Here is a 7,969-nt window from a genome sequence, read left to right on the forward strand (position 1 = left end):
AAGTGACAGCAGAACTGAGGATAAGGAAAATTCACTTTCCAGGAGAGCACCCACAGAACACTGTTCTCAGAATAACACTTTTAATATTACAGTGCAATACATGTCATGTGAAATGATGAGTGAAAGAACATTCAGGAAAGGGACTCCTTCAGCAAAACTGACAGTTTCAAATTTGAACTGAAACAGTAATTTTTAGAAAAAAAAAGTGGGTTTCAGAGTGAGATCCATGCTGTCGTATCCAATTCATACTTCCAGTTCATACAGTAGCTACCATAGTGCTTCAATTAAGTTCATTCTTAAGCATGCTGCCATAACCCAACAATGCAAAGAAATGCATGGCATTGGTGCCTAAGTTTATTCTCATATGATTTGGTCCCAGTGCAGGTGCAGTCAAGGGGTTCTCTCTCTCCATGTGGCTGCCTCAGAAAGGGTTGAGGACTTCGTCTACACTTAACATTTGGCTATGACTGGATATGATCTGCATGCACTGTAGAGTATATATATAAATCTGTTTGCTGGCCTGCGGTGCACACAGACAATTATCCTGAGAACACCTTGATTTCTTTGGTCCATGTGCAGGGATGATTCCTATTCCTGTTATTTCTATAGCAGTTGCACTTTCCACAGTGACCCATACTCCCATCAACCAGTGCTTCCTAAACCTGGTGGAAGACAGAACCTTTCCTTCTGAGATGCTAATTTGATGTCTTTGTCTTCTCCTGCAGTCTGTTATCTTGTAGCACAATGTGATGTTGAAAGCTGGGGTGATAATTTTAACATTCCTGTATGTGCATTTATGAACTATGAAAGAAATTAAAATTGGCATTTCTGTGCCATTGGCTGGGGGCCACAAGCTGCCTGAATGGTGACCTCATTTATAAGAGCATCGGTGAAAGGAGCCAGTATGAAAGCCCCTAAACTGTTTCCATCCCCATTTGATAGTGGCTGAACAACAAAGAAAGAGCAACTGAAGTTCTCACATTAAACATTTTGTTCAATATTTAAACATTAATGCCTAAATTTTTAACATGGTGCAGAAAGCTTCAGCTGTGTGCCTCCCATGAAAGGTAATAGGAGGCGGGGAGATAAATCCCACCACACCACATTTAGTATTTATCCCTAAAGGCTTCTTCTGCTGCTGAAGAGCTTTTGAGCACATTGCACTTCCTAAGGTTTTTGGAGGCATTTCAATATCACCTAGCTGATGATGCTGTTTGCAAAGAGGATATTACCTTTATGCCTTGCAGTGCCTATGGGGTGTGAGGGGAAAAACAAAACAGTGATGCCATGCTGCAGGCAATGAAAGAAGTCTGTAAGATTTAGAAGGCAATCAGAAATTTTAGTTAATCAATCCAGCCTAAATAATTTAATATACAAATCCAACAGGACTAGGTAAAATATACAAGAAGAATAGAGCCCACATATTTAGAATCCTATATTTTTAGATCTTGGCAGCAAAACATGTTTCTATTTCTGCTATCCTTTATTTAAGCTCCTTTATGTGTCTGTGCAACTTCAGTGCTCAGTTTTACTCCAAGTCTCTGAAGAAGGATGTGCTTATTCTCTACTAGATAGTTTGAGTCAGTTTTATGACATGCTCCTTGGTTGCCACTCTTGCCTGGGGAAATCTGTCTTAGTTCTATATTCAACAGAATGTACTTTTCCCTCTTCACTTCCTAAACTGTAAAATTTGGTCAGGGGAGCAAAATCTATACCCACTGATATTCCCCAGACTGCTGGGATAGAGAAAGAAGTCTGATGCCCTCTGTGGTGGCTCTTCTGTGATGCAGTGCTGGGCATGGACCATTAGTCTGAGGATGTAGAGGAGCAGTGAGCAAGATGAAGGATTACAGGATTAGCCCGGTGGGGTTAGGGTGCAAGTGGGAGGTTATGTGAAGAAGTTTGCTGTTGTACCAGTATGAAGTCTGTGGGGTCTCCCACTTCTGGCTTACAGATACTGTAGCACTGCGTACTTCCCATCCCGCACTTTTCTTCCCCAAACTGTTGAATAAATAAACTTCATGGTGATGGGATAATAACCTAGGCATACCTAATGTGTAAGATTATAGTATGGACTGTTCAGGGGTCTGGTCTTGAAGCTGCATTCAGCAATGCAAGTATAGCCTATTTTCCTAATATTGCGAAAGATTCTCTCTGAAGCCTTCCTTAGCTTTTCTCTCCTTGGAAGCAACTCACCAGAGTTACCTTGATTCAAACAGCCTGCATGTTTGCTATAGTCCCAGAAGTAATCAGGTGGCATTTACAGATTCTTAAAGACACCTTCATGCAGCTACAGCTGATTAATGAGATGCATCAATTAAGCCAGTATATGGACTATTACCTAGTAACTAGCTGAGCTAGTGATCTATCAACTAGGAGATTTCAGGAGTTGTGAATTTCCATAATCTGATTAGGGTTATCTGTGGTTTGTTAAATTATTTGATGGAAACTGTGAGGTATAGTTTATAATTATGATGAATTTTCAGTCTAGCAATATAGAAGTAACAAACGTTAAAGCATGTGAGAATGTGAGAGGACATTTAGTGGGGCTACTTGCAACACAGTATTTAACCAGCATATTTCAGGGTATAGTTACTGTTCATCTTTATGCTTATAATATTTTTAGACATATGAGGAAATGAACATGCAATTCCTATAGGACACTAAGAAATTATTAATTTTAAATGCAAGTAAAAGTTTTAAAGAAATATATTAGAAAGTTCTCCTGCTGAAATATCCAATCCGGATTGCCAAGGAAATACTACAATTGTAATGCTAAACACTGAGTGTTTTTTCCCAAGGAACAGTGCCTGTGAAGAAGACTTCTTGCCTCCTAACTTACTCTCTCCACAGGTTGGTTATGCCTCTAAGCCAGGTCAGTCTCTTTAGGTGGAGTCAAGAGAGCACTAAGACATACCACCAGCCTGACTCTGTTATGTATAGAATTTGATGAAAGAATAATATTATCTTCAGCAGCAGTGCTTGCACCAATGAATCAAGAGGAGTATGAGCTGTGATAGAGAATTGATATGAGACCTATCAAATAATGAATAAAAAGCAGTGGGAATCAGATTATACTGCAGCTGCAGTATTTTAATCACTGTTCATAACTGTGTAAACTACTTTATTTCAATTTGGATATGGCCTTTTTAATACGCTCTCGTTACCAACTGGCTGTGTGAATAGGATAGGGCCTTATATATCCTACTGTGTCAGGCTTTTCCAATCATTTTTAGACACATTTGTGATTGGTGAGAGCACTGCTTTGTTTTGGGACAGAACAATGAACAGTTCCCCTGTGAAACCTTTCAGGACCTTGCATGAAATCAGCAAAGGGTGTGCTGCTGAGGAGGAGAGGCTGACTGAGGCTGTAACACCTTTATGGGTGATGCTGCTAACCTTGCATCGTTCCCTGCAATGACCAAAGGCTGAGAAATTACAACAGCAGTGAAAGGAAAAACAAACGCACACAGGTTGCCTCTGAAAAAATGGGAGTAAAATCCCCTGCTAAGCCCATTACTAAATTATTTGTCTGAATTTTAATTGCTGTGTCTGGATCGAGTCTTTTGGCAGAGCCACATGCGCTGAAGGTGGTCCATTGAACCCCCTCAAAAATGCTCTGAGAAAGTTGCCACATACACTGCAATTCCTCCTTTGCTCTGCACAAGAAATAAGTTGTCATATTCCTTTCTGGCATGCAGCACTTCACAGGGGTGGAAAACCACTATCAAGTGGAAAAATGTGTTCTTTTTGTTGCCACAGGTCATGAAAATGACTACACAAAGTGAGGTTCCTTCTGGTCTCATGAAGTTGGAATTGAAAGTGATTTTAAAAGATCTTACATAGTGCGATGAAGCTAAAAAGTTCTTTTTCTCCATTAATTATAATTTATTACTTTCATCTAAAATCAGCAACATAACAAATCAATTACCCTTGAGAATAATGTCTTAATTTCCTGCACAAGTTGAAACGTTTAAAAGTTGTTACCTAGATGAGGACATGCTTGGAAGCAAAGCCACGAAGAATTGGAAGGATAACAGTAAGTCAGACTGATGGTTACTCTTAAGCCACATTCTAATTTATTAAGTAGTGGGCTCTGCAAACCAGATGTGGTATCCATGTAAGACAGGTAAGCCATCAAACACAAAGGAGGAAGCAGCCCTGACACATGATGAAGGGGTATTGACCAAAAGTAGAACATCAGTCAGAGCTGGCAACAAAGATTAGGAAAACTTCTAATTGAGATGTCTTCTGTTAAGACTGCTGATTGGAGATGTGGAAAATTATATTAGGGAGACAATGAATGATTCAACCCTTAAGCAAACAAGAAAACAAAATTTAAAGCTTATTTAGTCACAGCCATGGTGTAAGCTTGTTTCTTGGGCTCTGTAGCTATCTGTAAAGATTCACTTTGCAAGGCAGTTATCAACGAATTGGTCAGAGACTTAAAGGTGGATTAATAGAGACCATATTGAATTTGTTTATGAGAATGTTATGTAAGAAAGTTTAATATAACTTCCTAATTTTCACATATCATGCTTACATGTGCTCTTCTGAGGTGTTAATTCAGCTGACCATCCCCATAGCTGGTGAAAGACTAAGTCTTGCTAACTCCAGCATTTAGCTTGCTCCAGTTGTTTGCAATAAACATCTGGCAGGTTTAATTCCCATGGTGAAAACTTCTCCCCTTTTTCTTAATTCTCACTGTTCCTCAGCTTGTGTAAAATTATTTAACTAAGTAATTATATTCATTTTGTGTGCACTTTTATGGCTTTTGAGGCGCCATTAACCAAGTAGAACCAGTGAAGTGATTCCAAAACTCATTCTTGTTAATTTTGCTTTGCATAAAATACTCCACTCTCATGAGCCCCCACCTTCAGTACTGTATGCAGCTCCATGGGCCCCAACATAAGAAAGATGTGAACAAGTTCACAGGAGGGACACAAGGGTGATCAGAGGGCTGGAACACCTCTCCCGTGAAGACAAGCTGAGAAAACTGGGGTTGTTCAGCCTGGAGAAGACTCTGGGGAGACCTTAGAGCAGCTTCCAGTGACTAAAGTGTGGCTACAAGAAAGCTGGACTTTTCAAAAGGGTATATAAGGATAGGACAAAGAGGAATGGCTTTAAACTGAGAGAGTGTAGATTTCAGTTAGATATTAGGAAAAAATTCTTCCCTGTGAGGGTGGTGACACACTGGCAGAGGTTGCCCAGAGAAGCTGTGACTGCTCCATCCCTGGCAGTGTTCAAGACCAGGTAGGACGAGGTTTTGAGCAACATGGTTTAGTGGAAGATGTCTCTGCCCATAGCCGGGGGTTGGAAATAGATGAGCTTTAAGGTCCCTTCCAACCCAATCAGTCACAGAATCATGTGATTCTGTGATTCTGAGAATTTACATTAGGTTTTCAAAGTGTGCATCTTCTGGATAAACCTGCCATTTCTTTGTAAGGAAAGATATTTGTGTACTAAGAGCTGATATATCTGTATGTGATGTGCAAGGAGAAGTTCTAATGTGATGTTGCATAAGACATTGCCTTCATAAATTAATGAGAGGAAAACTTAATCTGCTTCATCTGAAGATGCAGCAATGTCAATCACAGTTATCTTGATTAGATGGCAAGAAGTTTAATTGCTGGTTGAGTGAAATATCTTCACTGATTGCTGACTATGTAATTGTGAGAGGTTCATAAAACACCCTGGCAACACCGATGTTAATGCTATGCAGTTTTCCCAGGATTTTAAAGAAGGTGTAAGTATATGGTTGGCAAATAATAGTATTGAAGCAAGGTATTAATTTTTTTGTCATGCTGCACTTCTAGGAGCTTACACAGCGTTATTAAAAGATTCAAGACCAGGTTGGACGAGGCCTTGGGTGATATGGTTTAGAGCGAGGTGTCCCTGCCCATGGCAGGGGGGCTGGAACTTGATGATCTTAAGGTCCTTTCCAACCCTAACTATTCTATGATTCTATGTATAAAAGACAACAAGGAAAAGAGGGTGAAGAGAAAGTTCAGATTGTTTATGTGTGGATGGTAGGTTTCTCTGTTGGAACTAGATGATTTTAAGTTCTTTCCAACCCTAACCATTCTGTGATTCTGTGATTCTGTGATACTGTGATTCTGTGATTCTGTAATTCTGTGATTCTGTGAAAATTTGTAAATCCTACTCTGTGAGGGCTGAGGAAGCAACCACGTTAATTGATTTGGAAGGATTGGTCCCTGGATCTTTTATTTTTGTGTAGGTCAAAACTGACACCGTAAAAGCTCAGAGGGAGCTTTCCATAGGCCAGAGCTGTAGAATATGTATTAGAGACTAATCCTGTGAGTAAGACAACATCTCAGGCCTCAGGTCAATTATGACTTAATGGCATTCTCTATGATCTTTCTTAAATTAGGCTTTTTGTACAGTAGCTGCTCGATGTACATGGAATACATCTTAAAGTAATACAGATATAACACTTCAGCAGCCTTCTGTTTACAGTGAAACTGCTGCATGGCCTCAAAAGGACAGAAGTTAATGAAGACAAATCTTATTTGAGGGTACATTCTATGTGTTAATGAAGAAGCCCTCCTGGCTTTTCAGGCTGAAGTCTTCCTTTAACATACCTGTTCAGGTTATTTCCTTTGCTGAGGGTTTGACAGACATCGCGAGCTAAAATCTTTCTATCCCTAGGGATGACCTGATTAACTTTAGTTTGAGAAGCAGATATTTTTAAACCTCATTTTACACTGCTTCTTGTTGGTGGTGACAATTCATTATGATAATGAAGGATAATAGAGAGGAACTTGTTTGCAGCAACCATAAGAGATAATCTTTAATTTTCTGTATGATATCATTATGAAAAAAATGAATTCTGCTTTAATGATAGCCATCATATTAATAGCAATGATGAAAAGGGAGTTTCTGAAGAGAAGTACATTAATACCAGATTCAACGTTAGCTAGAGAGGATGAATAGATGGAGCCAGACCTCTGACCTTGCAGTTCTCCTTGCACAGAAGAGATGATCTTCTCTCCAGGATCCTAGTTCAGCTTTGTATTACACTACCAGCAGCTTTGTATAGTAGCCACTGCCCGCAAATGCTAGGATGAAGATATCTGAGGAGGGATTTATCTCACTTAGTTTTAGGTGTTTATATTATAGATTCCTATATGGGACCTTGAGATCTCCTTATAATCAGTGAAGATCTATTCAGTAGAGTCAATGGAGTGTGGGGTGTGATTTGTCACAGTGAAACTAGGTGCACATATTTGATCAGCTGGGTCACCAAACAGACTCCACTGGCTTGCCATTGACTACAAGATCACTTAGGCAGCTGGTCAAGATAGATGTCAACAGTTGGCATGAATTCCATGTTGGGATCTGGCTTGCAAGGTGACAGTCCCTGAGTGAACAGACAGATACGTTGTGGGTTAAACTCTGTTCTTAGTACTTCACTGTGCTCTCCCATAGTTTTTTGTGTCCACTTACCCCATGATATGCATTACAGCTCTGGAGACTTGGTGTTTTGGCAGTGTAGACCTACATAATCCCACACATGGGTTGACGTAGAAATAAACTAGGTCCAGATAGGTCCAGATGTCTTCAAGTAGAATTAATTTCAACCATTTGCTTGTGGGATTAAAAACTCTTGGAGTCATTTGCTACCAATGCTGCCATTTTTATTGAATTTACCAATGTTAAACATTAATCATAATATCTTTGTAGCTGGTTGAGGCCTAGTCAAACCATAGGAAGGTGCTGTCTGGTTTAATAGCAGATAGAAGAGAAGCGTTAGGTAGGCATTAATTGTGAGGCTCTTTGTTATAAGATGGCAGAAGAGTCATGGTTTGTATCCCTGTCATGGGAAGACTTCTGTTGGAATAAAACAAGTCCTTTTCAGGGACTGTCAATTACTGATGTATCTCTCTAGAGAATACCTGTTTTACCACTTCTGTAAAATATACATCCTTAGTGTGTTAGTTCAGATTTT

Source organism: Neopsephotus bourkii, unplaced genomic scaffold (assembly GCF_033783945.1).
Source record: "Neopsephotus bourkii isolate Nb327-2 ecotype Australia unplaced genomic scaffold, CSIRO-AGI_Nbou_v1 NB_1637, whole genome shotgun sequence".
Classification (NCBI taxonomy): domain Eukaryota; kingdom Metazoa; phylum Chordata; class Aves; order Psittaciformes; family Psittacidae; genus Neopsephotus; species Neopsephotus bourkii.